The sequence below is a fragment of the Stenella coeruleoalba genome (assembly GCF_951394435.1).
Source record: "Stenella coeruleoalba genome assembly, chromosome: 5".
Classification (NCBI taxonomy): domain Eukaryota; kingdom Metazoa; phylum Chordata; class Mammalia; order Artiodactyla; family Delphinidae; genus Stenella; species Stenella coeruleoalba.
The window spans coordinates 84,185,505-84,207,992 of NC_137150.1; the positions used below are offsets into that span (position 1 = coordinate 84,185,505).

A 22,488-nucleotide genomic window follows, 5' to 3' on the forward strand; every position below is an offset into this window, starting at 1 on the left:
CTTAGCAATCTATTTGATTATTTACCACTTGTACATTTAAGATGTTCATCCTTAAGTCTTAACTTAAATTCTTCATCACACAGTTTAATATCATTTCACCCTAGGACAAAAATACCTATCATTATTCTCTTTATAACAACTCCTCTTATAGTCAGAAAACTATGAAGATACACCTCAGCACTTTCTTTCTTAAGCGAAATTATTCCAGTTTTTTAAACATTTACTTTTATCTCTATAGCTCTTTCTGTACAAGAGTGGCAAAGGGGACTATTTTAAAAAGTTCTGTCATACATGATGCCCCTGAGTAAGGCACTGCATATTTTAATTTCACTGTGCCGATGTGGAAATAGCCACAGCTTTTTCATTATATGCTGATGGACAGAGCATTTGTGTTCATTTAACCTTGAGGTTGAAACTTGTTCCCAAAAAAGTAACTGACTCATAGCATTGGCTAGACCCAGGAATAAAGAGCATCAGTTTTCTTAATCTTAAAGGCTCACTTTGCCCCCCACTCTAAAATGCACTAAAATTAACTTTTCCTTGCCCTCTCTCTGGTGCTATTTGTTTACTGATTTAACAACTTTTTTCTATCATCTTTGTCTCCTAAAATAGATGGACAGCATTTATTCAACAAACATTGGAGTGTCATGCTGTGTTTAGGACACTGTTCTAGGCTTGGGAGATTCTAGTGTGAACTGTTAGCAAAGGCTCAGGGACAGAGGTGTCCTGAGCGTGTTCAGGGAGAGCAAATAGCCTGTTACAGTACGTAAGGAAGCAGTGGTGGAGAAAAAACAAGAGAGGTGGATTGGGGCCAGATCGTGAAAGATCTTGGATTGCTCTTAAGCAAATAGTTGGTGGTGACAAGGACAAAAGTAACGTTTTCCAATCTGTATTATGGAAAGCTTTTATCAAGTCTTTAAAACACAGGCTGTGCCCACATTGTGCTCTTGGTTTAGTATCTAACAGACCATTGGGTGAAAGTACCTGCTTAATTTTTATCTTTTGATATAAATTTTGTGTTATAATTTTTCCCTTTGTATTAAAAAAAATTCAAGGGAACCATTTGAGTAAAGACAGCCTTCTGTTCACACTGATCTGGATGTTTCTTCCTCCTGCTGTGCCCATATTTATTCCAAAGCCCTCTGTACCACTAACATGTTACTTTCTGTGTTTATATACCAAGGAGTCTTGGGATGAGTTTGTCCTATAATAGGCACAACTTTTTTTTGTACCAAATGTCATTAATAGTAAGCTGTGAGCAGCATTATGACCAAGTGTTTCTACCTGATTGGACCACATGATAACAATACCAGAACTTTTCAGCATCCCCTAAAAGATATTAATGTACTATAATAAAAGGTCTTGTACACCAATCCATTTGGAACATGTAAAGCTATAACTTTAGGAATTTGAAAGGAAGGAAAGTTGTTCGGAATAAGATTGTAGAGAGCTCCTGAATGTCATCCTGCCATCGAATTAAGTCTGTTTTAGGAGCTGTAAGAAATCATCCTAAATATATTAAACAAATTCAGTTCCTGATACTAACTACCTCCCACCCTACCCTGCCACCCCTCCCAGCCTTACTGCTTTTACTTCATTCTTATTTCTCAGGCTTTATACCTGTAAGAATCAGGAAGACTCAAGAGGATTTGTATGGGATGGGGTAGAGTGTCAAGTTGTATCTCAGCAATGTCTCAGGCTCGAAACAATCCTATACCTAATTGCTGAACTTCAGTTTTTGAATTCTCTCTTTTTATTGATCATGATTTCTTCATCTTGGTTTTTGAAGACAGACGTCATTCTGTGTTATCATAGCATATTAAGGAAAGGTAAGGCATCATTGTGATTTCCCTACTGTTCTTCTCAAGATGGTCTTGAAAAGCAGACCCCAAGATATAAATGACCATTTATGGCATTTATAGTCAGTCTCCTTAAGGCTGACCAAAGGAATGAAGACACTTCAAGAGACTTGCAGGAGACCCCAAAGTACCTAAAGGGAAATTGAGCATGTTTTGTATGCACATCTGAATAAGCCTTCCATCTGACTTTAACTTATAAATCTTTTGCCAGGTAGAAAATAGAGAATTAAAAACCTCCAAATTCAGGGTGCATGAAATGTCATTATATCTAGCATAAAATTCCTTGAATCTGTCAGATAAAGGAAATCATGCATCCAGAGTGAAGATGGAATATCAATTGACAGGAACCTATGAAACTAGCACATATTCTGAGACATATGAATCTAAAAACCCAATAGGGCCTCATCCTTTGAAAACATTGGAAGCCAGAAAGGTATTAGGAAAATCAGTAAGGTAAAAATCTTCATCCTACTATTTGGAATGACTCCCACATAAGAATTAATTAACACAATACTTCTAGAACATTAAAAGGATTTTAAAATGTTATCTCTACTCATAGAAAACAAAGATATAAACCCACCTAACTGCTAGAGAAAGTAGTTGAAAAAAAAAATTGGATGGATTAAAGACATTTCTAAGAGGTCTTTTCTGTCCTGTTGTCACATCATTTACCCTCTTCAGATAGAAGGATAAGTGTTGAACTTCAGTTCATCTGAATTCCTCAGCTCTGTCATCAATGCTGTGACACATTCTAATTTTCTGATTCATTTGTGATGAGTAAGCTCTCCCTTTTCTATTCACAATGCTGAAAGTAACCAGTTGTTGTGAGTGAGTTATGATTACTTATTTTCCATTTTTTTATTGCACTATTATTTTCCCTTATCAGAGCTTCTCTCACTCTTTATCAGCCAGTGTGAATCCCACGTGCGGAAAAGCCCTTGGACAGTACCATTGCCTAGGCTTGGAGTTAGTCAAGAGGAACGAGAGACTGACAGCCCAGACTCCTTTTTTAACCCAGCCAGGTACCTCAGCTGTCAAGTGTCTCAGCTTCTGCACCAAACAATGGGTACAATAGTAGCTTTCCCTTACCACCCTGAAATATCTAGACTGCAAATCAAGCCCAAACTGTCTCCTTCCAAAGGAGACACTTAAACTAGCCTACAAAATTCTTAATGAGGCCAGACTTCAAGGGCAAACATAAAGTGGGAAACACCTAGAAGTACTGGAACTTAAGGGTTATAAATATGCAGACCTCAGAATGGTACAGACTTATTCAGATCCCAGCAGCTGTCTGATTTAGGGTAAGTTTCCTAATTTCTCAAATCTCCCTTTTTCCTCTGGTAAAGTGGAAGTAATAGTATTTACTCTTATAGTCAGGATTAAATGATATACTGTTAATGCTGCTTTTCAAACTCTTCCAGGGAGGTGATCATCAAGCTAAGGTGAGCATCCAATATTCAGGGTGCCTGGACATCACCTGAAACAGTCTGCTGCAAATGAGGCTTTTCAGTGAGGTCTCAGGTTTCACCCTAAAAAATACGTGCACATTTTGCATTCTACCCCTCAATTTATCCTTGTTTGTTTCACTAAACTGGAAGTTCCATGAGGACGAGAACAGGATCTGTTCTTTTTTTCTATAACGTCCAAGAAATAGTTATTGGATAAATGAGTACATATACAAATAAGAGTTTAAATTACTTGGTCACAAAGACAACTGACCCTCTAAAGAGACAGCCATGTCTTTATTATTTATTTTGTGGCTTTGCACACTCTTGTCACACTGCTCCACCTCCCTGGGTATACCCATATTCAAATTTAAGAAACATTTACTTAAGATGCCTGGAATCACAGAAAGTACTCAGTGAATAGTAACTCATTATCATTTCTCTGTTCACTATTCCTCTACCTCATTGTTCCTAAGGCTCTATAGACTTTTTAATAAAGAAGTTATAAGGGACTAGGAAAGTCAGAGTCTGGAAGTCCTGTAAAGGAGTCTGTGTGTCTCTAGTGACACACACTCACCCATGCAGAGATCCATTTTCTATACATTTCATTTACTCCTGGCTTTAACTCTATAGCAACTTGTTAAAACATCCTAGAGGTGATGAGTAGGGGGACTGAAAGAGCATTTTCTCCCCTCTCCTCTTAGACCAAGGGTTACTAACCTGGAATTCTTGGAAGACCTTCATGGAGTTTGGGAGATGCTTGAAACTTGGTGTTTTTGAAGAATTTCTGGGAAGAGAAATTCTCATAGGGATCTGTATCACCTCAAATGTTGGGAACCATTGCCGTAGAACATAAATGGAAATCAGAATGGACTAATCTTTAAGTTACAGTTAATAATACTTTCAGTTCCTTGGAGATTGATACTATATAATAATTTCTACTCAGAAATCACAAAACTAAAACAAGACTTCACTACAAATCACCCCTTCTCCCCCTCTCTACTCTTGCCTCCCCTACCAGGTTTTAAGGTCTTGATTCATTTTGGGCTTTATAGTTCTATATTCTTGGCTAGATATTTGTGCTTTGAACCCAGCATGCTTAATGAAAATGTTTTTAACCTTATGTAAAACTATTATAGATAATTCTTTGCATTTCAGATGAAAACAATTTATAGACATACAAGGTGAATATCACTTAGGCAGAAAGGGCACATATCAATAAAATAACAATTTGAACTGAACAAAAATAAACCCATGTAGATTAATACATATTTTCAAAATTGCGTAGCAGATTGTAATTTAATCAAGAAACGGGGCCTTTTGACATTTATGAATGTTTATAAATTGTATAAGAACTCTGAGATTAAATTTTTAGCCTTAGTATTAAATTTGGGATAGATAGTATTGTTTTTCATTAATACATAAAGACAACAATTATATCCAATAAAATCTTCAATTTAACTTGGCTTTAATTTGTCTTAGACTGCGACATACACACTGTGATTTTTCTCTCCATCTTGGATTCCTGTCATTGACAGCCTGTGTGTCATTTGACATCCAGGAAAGATAGCTTTTCATTCCAGACCTTGGATGTATTAATCAATCTGGATACAGTTTACATCGATCTCTTTTGATCACATCAAAAATTTAATTTTGACTGATTAACTTTTATGAATAAATACTCCTTTCCTAGAAAGGAAAGTTATGCTCTTAGATATAAGAGCATAAATACTAAGTATAGTTCAAAAAGAGCATAATTATTATTGAGACTTACTGGGTTTATAACATGCAACAGAAAAATAAGTGAGCATATTGCATAGATAACCACTAATCATATTTTTCTCCATTTTCTCAAGGGTTGGGAAAGAAAGAAAACTCAAAAAGGTTGGAGGAGGTAGGGAAAAAAGGGAGGAGAGAGGGAAGGAAAGAAGGAAGAAAAGAAGAAAGGAAGGAAGGGAAAAGCTTTTAAAAGATGCACCAGTGAAGTGGTCTAGGATCCTAGCTTGTGGAAGGGACTAGAATGTAGCAAAACTTAGAGCTTTAAAGTTGTTGAGGCTAGTTGGTCTATATATATATGTACGTATGTCAAGTTTGTGTGTACTTTCAATGAATCATACATAAGTTAATTATCTTGCTTAAAATTTTCATTAAGCTCATCAATTTTGTGAAACAATTTAAAAACATTGGAGACGGCCAGCCTCTCTTGTGTTGGCATACTTTATGGTCCAGGCTGCAGATTTTCATCTTAACTCTTCTTGTCCAAAGAGGGGAACAACATACTTCACTCCTGCATGTTCATGGAACAGGGTTTCACCTTGTCCATAAAAGGAAAAACTTTTTCTTTGGAGGAACCTCTATGATGGTGCATTTTCCCAGAAAACTTGCTGAGAAGTGAAGTCTCTAATTGCCAGTTTTCTACTTTAGCCTTATTCTATGCTTTAGTCAGGTCCTTGTACTTGATCTCTTTTAATACAGTTTGTTTTTCATATTTCTGAAGGCCATATGTGAAGTGGCTAAAATCATGGTGTCAGAGAGACAAGAATTCAATCAGTGTATGTTAAGTCCTTGACATATTTGAGTTGGGTCGGGTAGGGAGACCTGCTTTGTCTTCTCAGCATCCTTGTTTGGTTTATTAATTTCTCTTGGATCTTCTGTTACTTCAGTTTTATTCTTCTGTAAGAAAAGCTATCAAAACAGTGGCAAACAGGCCAGTCCCATAATCGCTTATTTGGCTTGTGTGTTGAAGATTACAAAGGAGAAGTATCAGACTTGAAATATAGAATGAGAAACTGTTAAGGTCAACTCCCCCCAAAACTGAAGTTTTCATTATTAGAAATGCATTTTGGGGGACAAATGCTTTCGTTTAAAATCATTTTGTCAGAGGGGACACTCTTAGGCTGGTGAGACAGGGTACACAAGGCAGTAGCAGTCCTCAGCTAAAAATTGACAATACATGGAGGCTTTGAATTTGCCCAGAGTATCTTCTGGGCATTAAACATACTAAATCTACCCTTAAAAGAAGCAAAGTTTATCAGTTTCACTCATCTTCGTCAAAATTAGCTAAGATCTGTCATGCACTACATAGTAAAACTTTTATCTATTCTCATCAGTACTGCCCAATAGATATTTATGCAGCGATAGAAACGTTCTATCTGTAAGGCAGCCACTAGCCACAGGTGGCTGTGGAGCGCTGGGAATGTGACTAGTAGACTGAGGAACTAAAATTTTAAATATTTTAAATTTAAATAGGTAGATGTGGCTAGTGGCTACTGTATTGAACAGCACAGCTCTAGGTAATGCTCATATGATTTTGATCAGAATGAAGCTGACAAAGAAAGGGGTTGGCATTCCTTCTGTATTGGTCAGATAGCAGCAGGTCACACCTTTGGAAATTTTACGAGGCTGAATCTCCTCTTTCTTGGGCTCCAGGTGACAAAATGGGTTCTTACTGCTCATGCTTTAGGAGCAATTAGTCCTGTCTAAACTTAGATTTGCTTTCCTTCTCTCCACAGTATCACTGGGTTTATTTTTAATTCCTTGTTTTGTCTTTGATTTTCAGTTCCTTGACCATCATTCTGTGGCCTGCCCCTTCTCTTTATGTAAGTAAAAGTGGTTTTTTTCTTTTTCAAAAAAGCACCAGATTTGGGAAATTTGGGTCTTTATTGGCATGTTCTCCAGTTGACATTGTTGTGGTTTCCAGTGCTTCTTCAGTGTGTATTATCTTCTTTTGTGTTTGGAGTCAATGCTGTTGGTGGTTGTAGTAGTTGCCATCATGAGGGGGCTGAAAAGACCAGCAGCCCAAGCCACTGGACTTATATGAAGACTTCCTTTGACTCAGCCACGGCTGCTGTTTGCAAAAGTCACTGCTCTTCTAAACTACAGCTTACATTCTTCAGTCAGATACCAGCCACAGTTGGGCTTTTGCTCCACTGTCAATCAATGGGCAATTATTTATTCTTCAGTTATACACCCATCCCTAGGCCCAATAGTTTTTAATTTCAACTTCTAGATCAGAGCTTTCATTTTTTGGACAAAATTTCTAGTATCCTTTTACAGGAGGTACAAGACTGAAGTACAAAACTTTAGTTATTTAGGCTAAAATTGTGTGTGAAATAGTAAAGTACAGAGGAAAAAAAAAAAGAAAGAGAGAGAGAAATCATATGCCAGGAGGTTTATAGAAGGTACCATTATTTTTTTAGAAAAGATGGAAAGTCATTTGGGGAGAAAACAACAACAACAACAACAACTTGATTTCAGATGAAAAGAGAGAACATTTATAATTTAAAGCCCAAATCAGGCTGCACTGAGTTGGTTTGGATAAATTTCACCTTGAGCTGCTTGAAAGAGATTCTGGGGCCACGAGCCCAAATAATCAAAGTCACTACCTGAGACACCACCCAAGAGATGCTACAGGTAGTGGCAGTTACCTCACGTGATAAATATTATCAGCATCCTTCCAGCTGCTTCTCACTCTCTGGTGAACGCTGTCCCTTATTCACAGCATACTCTCTTCACTGACTCCTTCACACTCTGAGGTATTTCTTGTGTTGCAATCATTTGCACAGAAAGGAGGTTCCCATGGCTCTTTTGCTTGTGTGTGGCTTCCACTCACATTCCTAGAAGCTAGTTGCAAATATATGTAGGGGAGCAGAATCTTCCAAAGGATGCTAAGGCTAAAGTCTAAAGTGACATTTATTTGACAGAGAAAGGAGATTGATTAAAATCCCCAGAGACTGGTGCTGTGTGTAATGCATTTATACAGCAGGGGTGGGTCCTCTCTGCCCCTGACAAGTCTTGTTATTCCTCATTCTTGGTGTTGATAGAGTGGGTCTGTCAGTGCTTCAGAGGGTGTCAGCGTGCATGCATGTGGTTACCACTTTACGTCTCTGCATCCCGACTCCAGTTACCTAGCACTGCATATTTCTAGTCCTCTGACTGGCAAATCATTTTTGTTGCAGTTCTTTTGTGTAAAAACAGTTCACATAATAGCTCTGTGTTAGACAAGGCGTTAATCCTCACATCACCGGGGATGAATCAGCACCGTGCACTTCTGCCCGCACGGCTCAGCTATTATGACGTCAGCACTGGAGGGCAAGCCTCAGACATAAGCAGTGCAGCAGCCTGGAGACCTGGGTCACAGATTAGAAATCGAGGGGAGACCTTTGAGATAAAAAACGTAATTGAAAGGCTGTCTCTGGCTCATAGGAAAATGTGAAGCTGATTCTATGCTATATCAACCATCAATCTCACAGCTTCTAGAGAGATCCCAATTTTTAACCAGAGAGGAGGCTGAGCAAATGACCTGAATGGGCTAATAGCCCATCCACATATCCACTAACCTTTTCCCACCCCCCAGGCCAGGTTTCCTGCTTGCTTAGATTGTTCCAAATCCTGAGACTGCTTTTATTTCAAAGGTGACAGGGCCTATGACAGTCCTGCTGTCCTCAAGTGCCCCACAGACATAACTGATGGCTCCAGAGGTGGTGCCCCAGGTGCCCATCAAAGGGAGAAGAAAAGTTCCTTGGGGACAGATCAAAACATTATCTCTCCAGTGCTTCTAGTTCCTAGTGCCTCTAGCTCCTAGTGCCTCTTTAATGGCCTCCTCCAGACAGTTGCAGCATTCTGCCTGTTCAACCTTTTTCTCCTCGGCACTGCATTTAGTCCAAAGTCCCAGTCTGGATTTGACACAGATTTCAATAGGAGCTGAATAGCTTCCAGATGTTCCCCCAAAAGTGTTTCATCCCATTAATCTTTAGCAGAGCAAAGAGGAGCCCTCTATAACCTGCCATGCTGCCTTGAAGCAGATAGCAGACTCTCCCTATTTGAGAAACTAGGTTCTTAAAAGGTAGACCTCTCTACAGTTCGCACTAAGGTTCATTCTCAGAACAACACCTTTCCATATTGAAAACTAAATGTTGAAAAGGCTGAAAATTAACTGCCTACATTCTCTGTTAATAAGACATTCCTCCATCGCACCCTCTATCCCTCACTCTTCCTTTCACCCTGTGATAACCATCTAAAGTGCCTTACTGCTGGGGTCTTCTGCCTTCATTAGATTGCTAGTAGGCCCCTACCTGCTTCTAGAAGCTAATACTACTGCTTGGCTTAGGTTTTGATTGATTATCATGCACAGCTCTTCGTTCAGTTTTCAGTCAACAAACATTTATGGAAAGCTGGTCACTATGCTCAGTTCCTAAAGCTGCTATGTAAATAAGAAATGCTCCCCATTGTTAAAAATCTCACAGTCCAGTAGGGGAGATATATAGTAAATAAAGGCCATGCCATGTGATAGGCACTGGAATGGAGGTATATACAAGATGTAGCGAGGGGAACAAGAAAGGAGCACCCGCCCGTATGTTGGAGGTGCCCAAGCTGGACCTGAAAGTCTAAAGCGTGAATTGTAGTTTACCAGGTGGATGGGAGGAGGGGAAAGCAAAAGGGGATCATAATCAGAAAAAAAGCCAGAGGAAAGTCAGAAGGTCTCTGCGCAGCAGCCTCATCCCGAGTTCGTGGCTAGAGCTTGGTGATTGAAAGTGGGCAGGAGGCAGATCACGAGGGCCTTGTATGCCGAGCAAAGAAGTTTGGACTGGAAGCAGCAGGCTTGGGGACGCTTTGAAGGATTTTAAGTAGATTTATGTTTTAGAAGAAGAGCATTCTGGTGACTGAGAAAAGGGAGACCAGATCATAGATGAAAACCAAGGGCCTGAACTGTGCAGTGGGGCTGGGAGTGGAGGGGAGGGGCGATTCGGTAGTGCTGACATAGACATTGACGTTTGCCTAATGCCAGCCTGGCTTGGCCCCGTGCATAATCCTTGCCTTCTAGGAGAAAGGATGATGTGTTGTTTGGGGCCAAATTTCAGGCCAAAATAGACCTTTATGGGACCTTCACCAGAGACCTCAACTTGAGTCTGACCTACCGCTCTCCAGAGATGTGTGTCTCTCTCTCCCATAGTGGCCTTGGGGGAGTGGCAGGCAGAAAAGGAGAGGACATTGCCAGTGTCCCGCTTTTCTCTTCTTTCACCTGAAAATGAAACCATTTCTTAATAATATCCCCCTAAAGTCAATCATTGCCCCAGTTTCCTATCATTTTCCCACTGCTGCCCTTTTCTGAGGAGAAGTTCCAAGCCATTGAGCTGAATTGCAACTTATGCACAGCCGGGTATTGAAACAATGCAGTATATTTGTTCCTTCTTTCTGAATTAGAGTTCCCCATAAGTGTGCTTTTCTCTTGTTCACTTTGGGCTGCCAGGACAATTTAAAGGAAATTTTCAACAGCTTATGTTGCATGTACCATGTTCTTTTTTGCAAATGAGAGGATGTCTGTGGGTGTGTTTAAGTCTTCTCTGTACTACTTTCTGGAGAAAGGTTTGAGGAGATGAACAAGATAAGGAGTAGAGACCTATTGAAAGCCCAGGTCCCTTCAGTGACCTGAGTGCAGAACGTAGGCTGGTGATCAGATGGTCAATTATGTGTTTGTCAAAACACAGTGGGCTGCGTTCCAGACTGCCAGCTTTGGAGGCCCGGCTTCTGCCAACCAAATGTCATCTGGGAACATGCAACACTGGGCACTGTGAAGGAGTTTGAAATAGACCATGCCACAGCCAACCTACTGCCAGTCTTATAGCACCAATATGGCATGCACAGCCGGGTCCCATGTTTCAGAGCTCAGGAATTCACTGTTCTAAATTCAAGAGGTCAGATGGGTTCATGTTTTCAAAGCCTATGTTCTCTGCTTTGAACATTGTGACTTGCTCCTCTGTGATTTCCAAGTGATTTTTTCCAGTCACATCGCTGTGGAAACCACTCTTTTTGTGATGGTTATGAGAGCCTTGTCAATGTCCCAGAGGAGAGAAAAAAAATAAACTTGCTCTGACAATGACTATGATTCCGACAGAGGGATTCCAACTCTTAGGAAATTACATTAAAGGTGCAGAGCTTTTAAAATATCAGGAACCACCTTGGCAACTTATAAAAAGCAGAAGGGCTTTGCCTATTTTATAAAGTGATTTGCATATACCTGCATAAATAATGTCCCCACCTGTACTTTTATGCATTTAGGTTGAATAAATTAAATTCAGTGATCTTTAAAATATTCACTGTCTTTCATTGCTCAGATACCATTTTCAGGACCCTTCCTCCTCATTTTTTTTCCTGTAGTAGTAGTGGCTATTTTTTTCAATCTTTTGACTAATTCAGAGAATCAAAACACTTCTGCAGACCAGCCTACCACAGCCAGGAGCATTACCTCCCTCTGCTTGCACTTCTCTTAGCCTTTCTACCTATTAGGCCATGCTTTCCATATGCTTTTCATAAAGGAAGTGGGGAGAGTATATTACTAAAAGGAAAACACACTGATACACATCTCAGGGACACACTCATATTAACCTTTCTTTCTTAGGCCACTGCCACCACTAACCCTAACCCTAACCCTAACCCTTCAGGAGCCATCCAGCCACTAAGCCATATCAATTGTAACTTGGGCCTTCAAATCAAAGCCTGGTTAGTAGGCCAGCCTTAAACACAATCATCCCATAAGCTATAAGTACTTATTATATACAAGGAATCATATTTAGTGGAGAGTTAAAACATAAACTGGGACATTGCCCTTGCTTGCTCTTAAGAAACTTAAAATTGAGTAAGGAAAGAAGTCGTACTATTGAGTGTTCATATGCGTAGCAAATGATAAATAACAATTCCAAAAGGAATGAAACATTCCAATAAGTACTATAGGATTCCATTCGTGAAAGAGAGCCTTGAGGGCTGGAAAACTTCATGTAAAATGCAATTTAGCTGGGTCTTGAAAAATGGCTAGAATGTAAACAAGATGAAGAATAAAGGAATGGTATTCCAAGAAAAAGCATAAACCTAAGTGTGGGAATCTTTAGAGGGGTACAATAAATAGCACTGTTTTTCCCCACTCAAATTCTAAATCCATTGGAAAATAAGACAAAAGAACTGATGGCTGAGGAACCAAAATTTTTGCCAGAGTCTGGGTGGACAGATGTAACTTAGTATGAGAGGTAAAAAGAGCTCACTGACTCCCATTCTCCCAGGGGAAAATTTGGGTCTGCATAAGAACAACACTTTTCCAGGTCACTAACTCCCACTAGTCTAAGTAGTCAAGGAAGAAGAAAGTCTAAATTCCCGTACTTATAAACTTTGATAGATCAGTTCCACCTAACTGAGAAACATGGACCACGGACTGTCTTACCAACATGATGACTTTCCTCCATGGAGAAGTATAAGGAATGAGGCCAGAGGCAAGATATGTTTAGAAAGCTTCCCTATGGAAACTGGGAGTGGGGAAGAGGCATTCCTATAAACCCTAAGATCCACAGGCTGGAAAACAAGAAGAGGAAATATTGAGTAAGATGAAAATGTGAACCAGAACCAAGAGGCCAAATAAGGCTCTCATCTGCCTAAGGGGACATACCTGAGGTTGAAACCAGTAGTCATAGAATTATTGGAGACCTAAACTAAGGGATCCTTTTCAGACTCTCAAAGTTACCAGAATCAGAATCCCAGGAACAAGCAAGAAATGAAGATAATGGACTAAAACCTAGTTGGGAAAAAAAAATACAAAAACTCTTATCTTTTGTTAAACTAGTAATAATAATAAGAAATAACATTTGTTGAGTGCTTGCCTTTCTTTAGGTACTGGACAAAATACTATTAATGGTTATATGATTTAACCTTTTAAACTACTCTTATTAAATAGATGATGTTATAATCCTAATTTTGAGGATAAAATGGAGATTTTGTATGTTTGAGTAATTTTTCCAAGAATGCCTAGGAAGTGATAGAGATAGAACTTGAATCCAAGACTATCTGTCTTAAAAGCCTTGGCTGAATTTCATTAAACACAAAGTAAATGTCTACTAAGTGCTGAAAGTATAATAATGAGCAAAACAGACATGGTCTCTGCCCTACTGGAGTTTATAATTTGGGGGATGAAAGACGGATATTAACCAAACTGTCACATGAAAGAACTTATAACTGCAAACTGTGCTTTCTGTTATGACATTAAAATGCCAGGTTTTCTAAGAACAAATATAGGAGGGGAATACTTAATAATAATAATAGTAAATATAGGAGGGGAATATTTCATAAGTGAGTCTGGAAGTACAGTACAAGCTTCCCTGAGGAAGTGACATTGAGCTGACATCTGAAGATGTAAAATAAGAAGTGAGATTAGGTGGTGGAAGAGGTTTCCAGGCTGAGGGAACAGCATGAATGAAGGCCCTGAATGTAGCAGAATAGAGAGAATGAGGTGAAAAGCAGCCAGGTTGAGGCTGAAGAGATAATACAGGGCCTGATAATATCAGGATCTTTGTCGGCCATATTAAGGACTTGCCTCAGGGCAATAGGAAAGCAAATTTAAGAATGAAAGTGGCATGATCAACTTTTTATTCTAAAAAGATCATGCTACTCTTGTACATTTATCCCAAACAAGCAGAAACATATCCACACAAAAATCAAAATTTATGGCAGCTTTATTCATAATAGCCCAAAACTGGAAACAACCCAAATGTCCTTCAATGAGTGAACGGTTAAACTGTAGTACAACCATACCATGGAACTGCTCAGCACTCAAAAGTAATGAACTCTTGGTATGTACAACAACTTGGATTAACAGCAAAGGTGTTACACTGAGTGAAAAAGCCAATTTCATTTATATAGGAGTCTTGAAATGAAAAAATTATAAAGATGGAGAACAGATTAGTGGTTATCAGAGATTGGGGAGTGGGGGAGAGATGGAGCTGACTGTGGCTGTAAAAGTGTAGGCCAGAATATTCTTATATGTAACTGTATTTGGACTGTGGTGGTGACCATGCAAATCTATACATAAGGATACAATAGCATAGAACTACATACACACACGTACATGAGTGCATGCAAAATGAGTGAAATCTGAATAAGGTGGATGGATTGTACCAATGTCAATTGCCTGACTGTGATATTGTACCATAGTTAAACAAGATATTATATTGGGCCAATATATCAATAATAGAGGGGTAGAGGGTATACCAGATCTTTCTGTATTATCTCTTACAATTGCATGATAAACTATGATAATTTTGAGATTAAAAGTTAAAGATAAAGATCAAGCTAGTTTCATTATGGTAAATGGTCTAGAAGGAGCAAAAGTAAGGAGGCTGCTGTAATAGAACAGACAAGAGATAGACTAGGGTAGTGACAAAGGGAATAGAAGAATAATAAATGGAATCGAGAGATAATTCAGAAGCAAAATATACAGGATTTTCTTATGGATTGGATGTGGGAGATGAAGGAGAAAGAAGTGGCAACTATGACTACTGGTTTTATGCTTGTAAAACAATATGGAGGATGGTGCCACTCAGGGTTATATGAAACACGAGAGGAGAACTGGGGTGGAGAAAAGATCATAAGATCTGTTTTTAAAATGTCTAGTGTCAGATGCTTTTGATAGAGATAAGTGATCATATTGAGTAGGCAGAGGAATATATACAACTGGAATTCAGAAGTAAAGCAAAGGCGAATGAAGCTGTTGGCATGGATGATAATTGCCTAGGGGCAAGGTTAGATTGAGAAGAAGGCCCCAACTGGGACTTGAAGAACTCTTAATATTTAATCAGCTGGTAGAGAAAAATGAGGCTGTGAATATCCTCAGAAGGAACGGCTAAGAGGTAGTAGGAAAATAAGAAAACATTGGCACAGAAGCCAAGAGAAGAAGGTGTTTCAAAAAGAGTGGTCAGTAGCGACCACTGAGAAGTCAAGTGAGTTAGGGACTGAAAAATATATCACTTAATATATTAATCTGGAATTATTGTTGACCTTAGCAAAAGGTGGCTTGTTGAAGAGGTAGAAGCAGTAATTTATTCGTCATAGGATGAGGAAAGCGTAAGAAGTGAAGAAACAAAGGCAGCAAATATGTATCAGTCTTAGAAGTTTTACTGTAAAGGAAAAGAAAATGAGCTAGTATAATATCTTTGGAATGGGGGAGTGAGGTCAAAAATTTGGGGGAAAAAATGGAGATACTGGCATCTTTATATGCTTAGGAGAATACAGTAGAGAGGAGAGATTCAGTGTATAGGAGAGACAAGAGGATAGGATGATTGGTAGTGGAAGACTCCTGATAAGGACAGAGACATGGAATCCTGAGCACAAGTGGAAGGAGAGAAGTAGGGACATCTCTTCCATAGTTACAAGAAAAAAGAAGGAACGGTAGGGATAGATGCGAGCCATGCGTACGTTTGGTACTGAGAAGTTGAGAGGTTTCCCAAGTGATGGCTCCTAGGGAGCAAGGTCCTGCTAAGAATAAGTGAGGAGGAGATTTGAGGAAAGTAGAGGTTTAAAGTAGTTCTTGGGACAAATGGGCAGTAGGTTAGCCAGAAAAACAGCAGTATTCTCCTTGGCAGTGTGGAAGGTCTAGGTGAGCCTGGTGGGTTAATGTGGTACCTGTCTGTCTTGTGTGATTTTCTCCAGCAGTTCAGTGATGAAGGTGGAAGCTCAGAGGAGATGTGCACTTGAGTTCAAATTAGGATGGAGCTTTACCTAATGTACATGAAAAGATATTAGAGTTTTTAGCTTCGTTTTGGTTCTATTAGAGGCCAGAATGAAAAGGCAGTGAAAGGGCTCCGTTCAGTTCTCTAAGCATCTGGTGAGTACCTACATTGCACCAGGCACTATGTTTGGTACAGAAAAAACAGTCTGGTGAAGTTTAAAGGCTGCCATCTAGTCCACAAGGCCAGGAACAGGTGATTAGATAAGCTTTACCAAAAGACACAGAAACCCATGTCATTACTTTTCTTTCTTCTGCCCGTTCCTTCTTCCCATCCTGGCGTTATCCAATTATTTTCTTGCCTTCTCACAAAATGTCTACGTCTGCCTTATTGCCAAGCCTCTAATATGCATCATACAAATGCGAGTGACAATTCTGATTTCTCCCATCATCATTTTGCTAAAATACGGTCATTTAGGAGCAATTAGATCATCTACTTGAAGTGTGGTATTGGTACCGTGTGAATTTTCTCTAAATTTTAAAAGCTTCCCTCTAACTATACAGAAAGGCGATTTATTTAAAAGAGGGATGGAGAGAAGAAGAGTGGGTAGATGAGAGAGAAGAAAAAAATAAGAAAAAGAAAGCTAATTATCTATAGAAGACCTTATATAGCAGCTCACCCTTGTCATTCAAGGGAACTCCCACTTGAAATGAGTAGATGAGCCTCCATTCCTAATGGTGGCCTACACCATCAGCTTCCAAAACAGCTTCCAGACCTGGAGACGTTCCAGAGTGCTATAGACTAACTAAATTCCAGTTTCTGGTAATGTAAGACAAGATATGAAGAAGACCTGAAGAATATGGAAATTCCTAATTCCAGTAGCAGTAGGATTCCTCACTCAGATTATTCTAAGCATTATAAAGCGGTGGCTTACAAAGAGGTGGTGGTAATGACAGCTCTCCTTTATTTGAACACATTCCATTCTGCTAGATTCCCTTTAGGAAATGACATTAGGACCATTTGACTCAAACCTAAATTGCAGATACATCTGGGGTAAAATTTGGCAGCGGCTGAGCAAAGCAGCTGTATTTTTTTAATATTTACTTCTTTCATGATTCTATAATTCACACTTATTGTAAAATATTAAGAAGGTATAGAGTATGGAGAAAACATCCACAATCCCACTAAACAGAAAAAAGCTATTATGAACAATTTTTTAGATCACCTTCTAGTCTTTTCTCTGAATTTTAACATAGTTGGGCATACACTGTACATATAGGGTTGTATCCTATTTTTGTTACTAACAAGTGCTTCTCAGTGTAATTACATACTTTTTGTAAATGCCACCATAATGTCTGAATAATTTTCTATCATATAAAATCCCCAGAATTTTCCTAACTATGCTCTAGGTATAGATATTTGGGTTATTTCCAGTATTTGAGCTTTTATACTTTAAAGTCTTTTAAGGTGAGAACTATGTGTCACCTGAATTGTCAAACTTGGAGGAAACTTGAGGCAGGCAATGATGCCACCCATTCAAGAGAATGGTCACCCTATTAAGAGAGTTACTAACTGCTAAGACTATGAAACTCATATTTGAATTTTTAAGTAGTTGTTGCGGAGTTTAAGCTTTTTTCCCCTAAGGTTAAAATTCTAATTTTTACTTCTAAAGTGTACATTTAGTTTGGTTTGCATTTGTTACAATGATGATATAAAAGAAAAAAAATCCATTCAAAAATCTCACTGCCCAGAGATAACCACTGGTAACACTTTGGGGAATATATTTCCAAACATATCTATTTATCTGTCTCTTTTTCTTTCTCTTTGTCTTTCTCTTTTCAAAATGAAAGGAAAATCTACTGGCTGTTTTGTAATCTTGTTTTTTTATTCAACATTGTAATAAGCATTTTCCATGTTAATAAATATAGATCTACATTATCTTTTTGACAGCCACATTGTACTCCAGTGGAGGGTAATTTATTGAATTAGTCACTTATTGATGGACATTTAGGATATTTGGAAATTTTTTCTAACCAAACAATGCTACAGTAATCATCTCTATACATGTGTGCTTTTTTTTTTTAATTCACTTGCCTGATTATTTCCTTAGGATAAATTTCTAGTAGTGGAACTGCCAAAGTAAAGTTTATCTACTGCTAAACTGTCCTGCAACAAAACTGTATCAGTATATACCCCCGCCAGCAAAGAAAGAGGCTGCCCATTTCTCTGCATCTTCACTAATTCTGTAATTGTCAATTGAACTTTTTGCCATATAAGTGAAGACTTTCGTACTGAGGGTATGAGATGCTTTTTCCAAGCATACAATCAAGTCTGAAAACTTAAAGAAAAATGTATTAAATTTTATTACATGAAAATAAAAATCACTATGGTAGAAAGTATTTTAAAAAAACTGGGGAAAATATTGTGACATATGCCTAATATTTTTTTTTTGGCTGAATTTTTCACTGATTTTTCTGTTGTTTTTTTTAACATCTTTATTGGAGTATAATTGCTTTACAATGGTGTGTTAGTTTCTGCTGCATATCCCTAATATTTTAAGAGTAGGTATAAGTCAACAATGAAAAGGTGAATAATACAGTAAAACTTGGAAAGGGCAAATGAGCAGCCTCACAAGTGTTTAGCTGTTTAGTCTCATCCTCTGCTCAAAGGCAGTGCTCCTCAGGCCCTGTGAGGTCACCCCCAGCACTGTTTCCTGTGCTCTGCATGCAGCCCACACCCTCACCACCCTCCCAGCGAAAGCTGTGGGGAGAAAAGCACTACTCAGGGGACCCGCGGAGTTCCTGGGTGAGGCACTGATAGTACTTCCCTTGGTTACATACATTCATGTTTATTTGACATCACCCTCCCCCAAAGCGGCAGGCTAATTGTTCACTCACATGAATGTGAAAATGATCATCTGAGCTCTGCCATCAGACTCTAGAATCAGTCAATTATTGGGAAGGGAAAAATACACACTGGCAACATTGCTTGATCCATGTCTCCAGGGCAGAATTGACACTATTCTTCTACCAGATGTAGATAGAGATTTCTGGATGTTCTCATAAATAAAGTGCTAGAGGCCATGTCATCAGTGTCCTCCACCTTTCCCTCTCTCTCTCTCTCTCTGACTCCCATGTGTATTACTACATACTTAATGAAATGGAATATTTATCAGCAACTTCAGGGAAAGTAAAAGACGCTAGAGAGGCAGAAATGCCACACTGACAGCATCAGCCCCTGCCCTTCACGGTGCAGACTGACAGAGCATCTTCCCTGTGTTTGGGGATAGAGAGCATCTGATTCCCGGAGTGTGTACCCCAAGCTTCTCAGAGGGGCAGGAGTTGTGCAGCGCTGTTCTGAGTGGTAATTGGAGCATTCCTTCAGCACAAAAAGCTCATTTGCAGATGATAAGGGATGGCACGTGCTTCGGGGCATCCTTTCTCCCTCTTTAACAGAAAACCATGTCTGAAAGTCGTATGCAGTGCCTTAAATCCTTAGGTAGTGTCCAGAAAGGAAGCAGAAAAGAGGCAATCATGTTCAAGGTTGTACAGAAGCTCCTTTAAACCAACCACAAGCTAAGGCAAATGGTAGGACCCAGGCCTAGTATATGACTCCTCTACCTGAGCAGTGAAACTGCCCAAGGTGGGAGCACATGACTACGAGCTAGGTTTCAGTGATGCCCCTGGAGCAGTTAGAGGCCGCACTGCCACTCTGCCAACTCAGAGTGCCGAATGTCTGGCTTTCTTAATGATGCCCTTAGAAAACGTCACATATTATACCCCTCCCTCTATAACATAGCTTATACTCAGAGGCCAAACAGGGACCCAGTAATGATGGTTAATGTTGAGTGTTATTAATTAACGTTGAGTCTTCCTCATGTTCTTTCTCACCCTTTTCTTTTCTTCCCCAAACATGGTTGCCAATTTAAAGCTGGGCAAAGGTGTGTATATAGGGTATACATTATATATATGTATGGTACATATGCCACCTACTTATTCAAAGAGTCTTTCTACTCTCTTGCACAGGAGGTCTTTGTAGTGATAAAATGAAGGTTTTTTTTTCTTTCGTTGGATTCTTCTTTTATGCACTCTTTCTGTAGTCTCTGTTATTTCTCATTTCTTCTAATGTGAGCTTATTGAAGACAAATCAGGCATACCTACCTTGTTCAGAGAATCATTTCCAGATTATTTAAAATGGACCACCTTACCTCTCACACTTTGGTAGGGTAAAACTGATTCCACCTTTAGTTCCTTCCTGGAAATTTCTAGGCTTTTAGTACATGGAAAATAATTATCACCTCTAATTTAAAATTAACCCTGTATTTTGGGTGAGAGAAGCCTGTGTCTCATGACAGAATTTGAGTAAAAGTTACTCTTAAATCCTCTAACAATGTCCTTCTTTCTGGTCCTTACAAGCTAGTCAAGGACGCATAAGAGAAGTAACAGGAAGTCTCTAGTTAGAATCATTTTCTGGGATTTTTCCCCTGCTTTTCTCCATCATCATCACACTTAAATAGTGTCCACTACATTAGTTCTTTACCATTAGATTCCACATACTCCTCTACCCGTTTTTTTTTAATTTTATTTTATTGAAGTATAGTTGATTTACAATGTTGTGTTAATTTCTTCTGTACAGCAAAGTGACTCAGTTATACATATATATATTCTTTTAAAAATCCAAAAAAAAAAATCTGTGAAAGTGATAACCACAATGAACAACAAAAGGATGAACATGAAGATGCAAAAGGGGACACCACAGTCATAAAATGTGGTGGAGAAGAGTAAGAAAATGTAGGCTTTTTTTCTAGAATGTGTTTGAGCCTATATGACTACCAGTCTACCAGTTTTATAATAGCACTTTTCAGTGAAGCTTAGGAAGAACCTTAATACTGTTTAGTTTTCCCAAAATGCATGAAGTATCTGTTGACAATGTGTCTATATCTATCTATCTGTCTATCTCTATTTATAAAGAGTCAATTTCTTGATCATCTTATTATCACCAGTCATTAACATCACTCATCTAGAATTGGTACAGAGGTCAGCCACCTCACAGTAGGCTGTGTGTTCACCACTCCACTCCAACTCTCTGATATACCTAGGAAAAGAATTTCAGAAATGTACACTAACATCCAGAAAACTACTTCAGAGATCTGAATCTTGGTGCAGGAATCCAAGAGAAATCTTACTGGCCACTATTATTGGGAATTTTCCCCTTTTCCTCAAACAAGAAAGAACTATAGCCAAAACACTTTAAAGACATCCTTTTGAGTGATTTTGATATTGGATTCTGGTTTATTCTTTCTGAGAAGATGAGGGATTACATTTAAATGCCAGATAAATGCTTTTACCTAATAGGAAATTAATGTATAATTTTTGACTGCTGTGATACAATGATCTTTCATGAAGTTCAGTGTCTAATAATCATTTCCTCTTTGGTAATGACCAAGAGATAGAGGCTTTCTTTAGAGAGGAGACAGGAACTCTTTGGGTAGCCCCACAAAGGGACACAGACTTTGAAACAGGAAGGGATGCAATTAGAAGCCAGAAAAACAAGGGAGAGCTGGGTGCACATTAACAGTGCCAGCAACCCTAAAACGAGTTAGGCTTTAGTTAAGATGTAATCGAAAACACATACTCTAGATATTCATCCATTTCTAGGATTGTGCAGGGGTTTACTTTCCTCTCATCTCTTAGCAAAAAATAACTTGATCTAAGAAGAAAGATTTCCCCACACCACAGTCAGATTATTCCATGGGAACAGTACACCCTTGGCAGATCACACTGACTTGTGGACCAGCCTGAGGATCCAGGGAAAACAGACTGAGTGACCCAAAGGGACAGAGTCAAGGCCAGCTGTGGACAGGAGTCTTTACCATCTTCCAAAAACTACCCCAAATCAGTCATTTATTTCCTTTCTCAACAATAGGCATTAAAAAAACCTTAAAGATCAAAGGTCCTTTTCAGGCCTGAGCTATTGATGTGATTGTAAAGATTATTTCTAGGTCAGCTACAGCTACCTTTGTCTGTGGCTGGACCCTCAAAGCAGTCCCGTACAGGAACACATGCGTGCACTGTTTGTTGGTATGGGCTTTTCTCCTGCCTATTAGATGCATTACAAAGTTGCTTTTAATGGGGCCTCTCTGCATTCAACAGAAATATTTCTGGAGCTCTCCTGGCTCCCACAACATTTGCTGGGTGCACATTTAATATGTTTTAGCTTTACTGCCTGAAGGTGGAATCAGGGACATCTACCTGCACATGACAGTGCTTTGGCTCTTGCAGTTGCAGAACTTAATGTATGTATCAGTAATGAAAATCTTAATTAAGAAAGCTGCATCATTGTCCATGAACACTCATTTTTCTCCCCCTGCAAAGCCCTTTGTGTATTGCAGTATATACCTGGTCCAGACAGACAGAGCCCTCCAAGAGCTTGTCTGGCAGATCTTCTCTTGATTATGAACAGCTAGCAAATGACAAAGTCTCGCTCTCCTTTTGTCTTGAAACTGAGGCTTGGAACAGCAGAGCACACAATGTACTGTAGGATTTGTTTGTGTTTTTTTAAACTTGCTTTTATTACGTTGGTGGGTTTAAAAATCCGACAGTGTTGATCAAAACTAATTTAGGTAACTTAGAGTTGCCAAAATACTAGCAGATGCATATTTACACATATACTCTCAGAGAAATGTAATTTTCCATATAGAAA

The 22,488-nt window shown here is 39.0% G+C and overlaps 1 protein-coding gene across 20 annotated transcripts in view; it reads left to right on the forward strand.

The window, feature by feature from the left end:
• The window catches only part of ZBTB20 (zinc finger and BTB domain containing 20), an 812,397-nt gene that overhangs the window by 624,751 nt on the left and 165,158 nt on the right, over window positions 1-22,488 (forward strand). For 18 of the 20 annotated variants that reach the window (XM_079921758.1, XM_079921766.1, XM_079921765.1 and 15 more), the window contains one exon: window positions 6,864-6,903. The exons of 1 other annotated variant lie outside the window; for it this stretch is intronic. The gene's annotated coding sequence lies outside the window, so the exon portion shown is untranslated. Of the gene's footprint in view, window positions 1-6,863; window positions 6,908-22,488 lie in introns of all 20 variants that reach the window. One more of the 20 variants, XM_079921770.1, reaches the window with a different exon arrangement.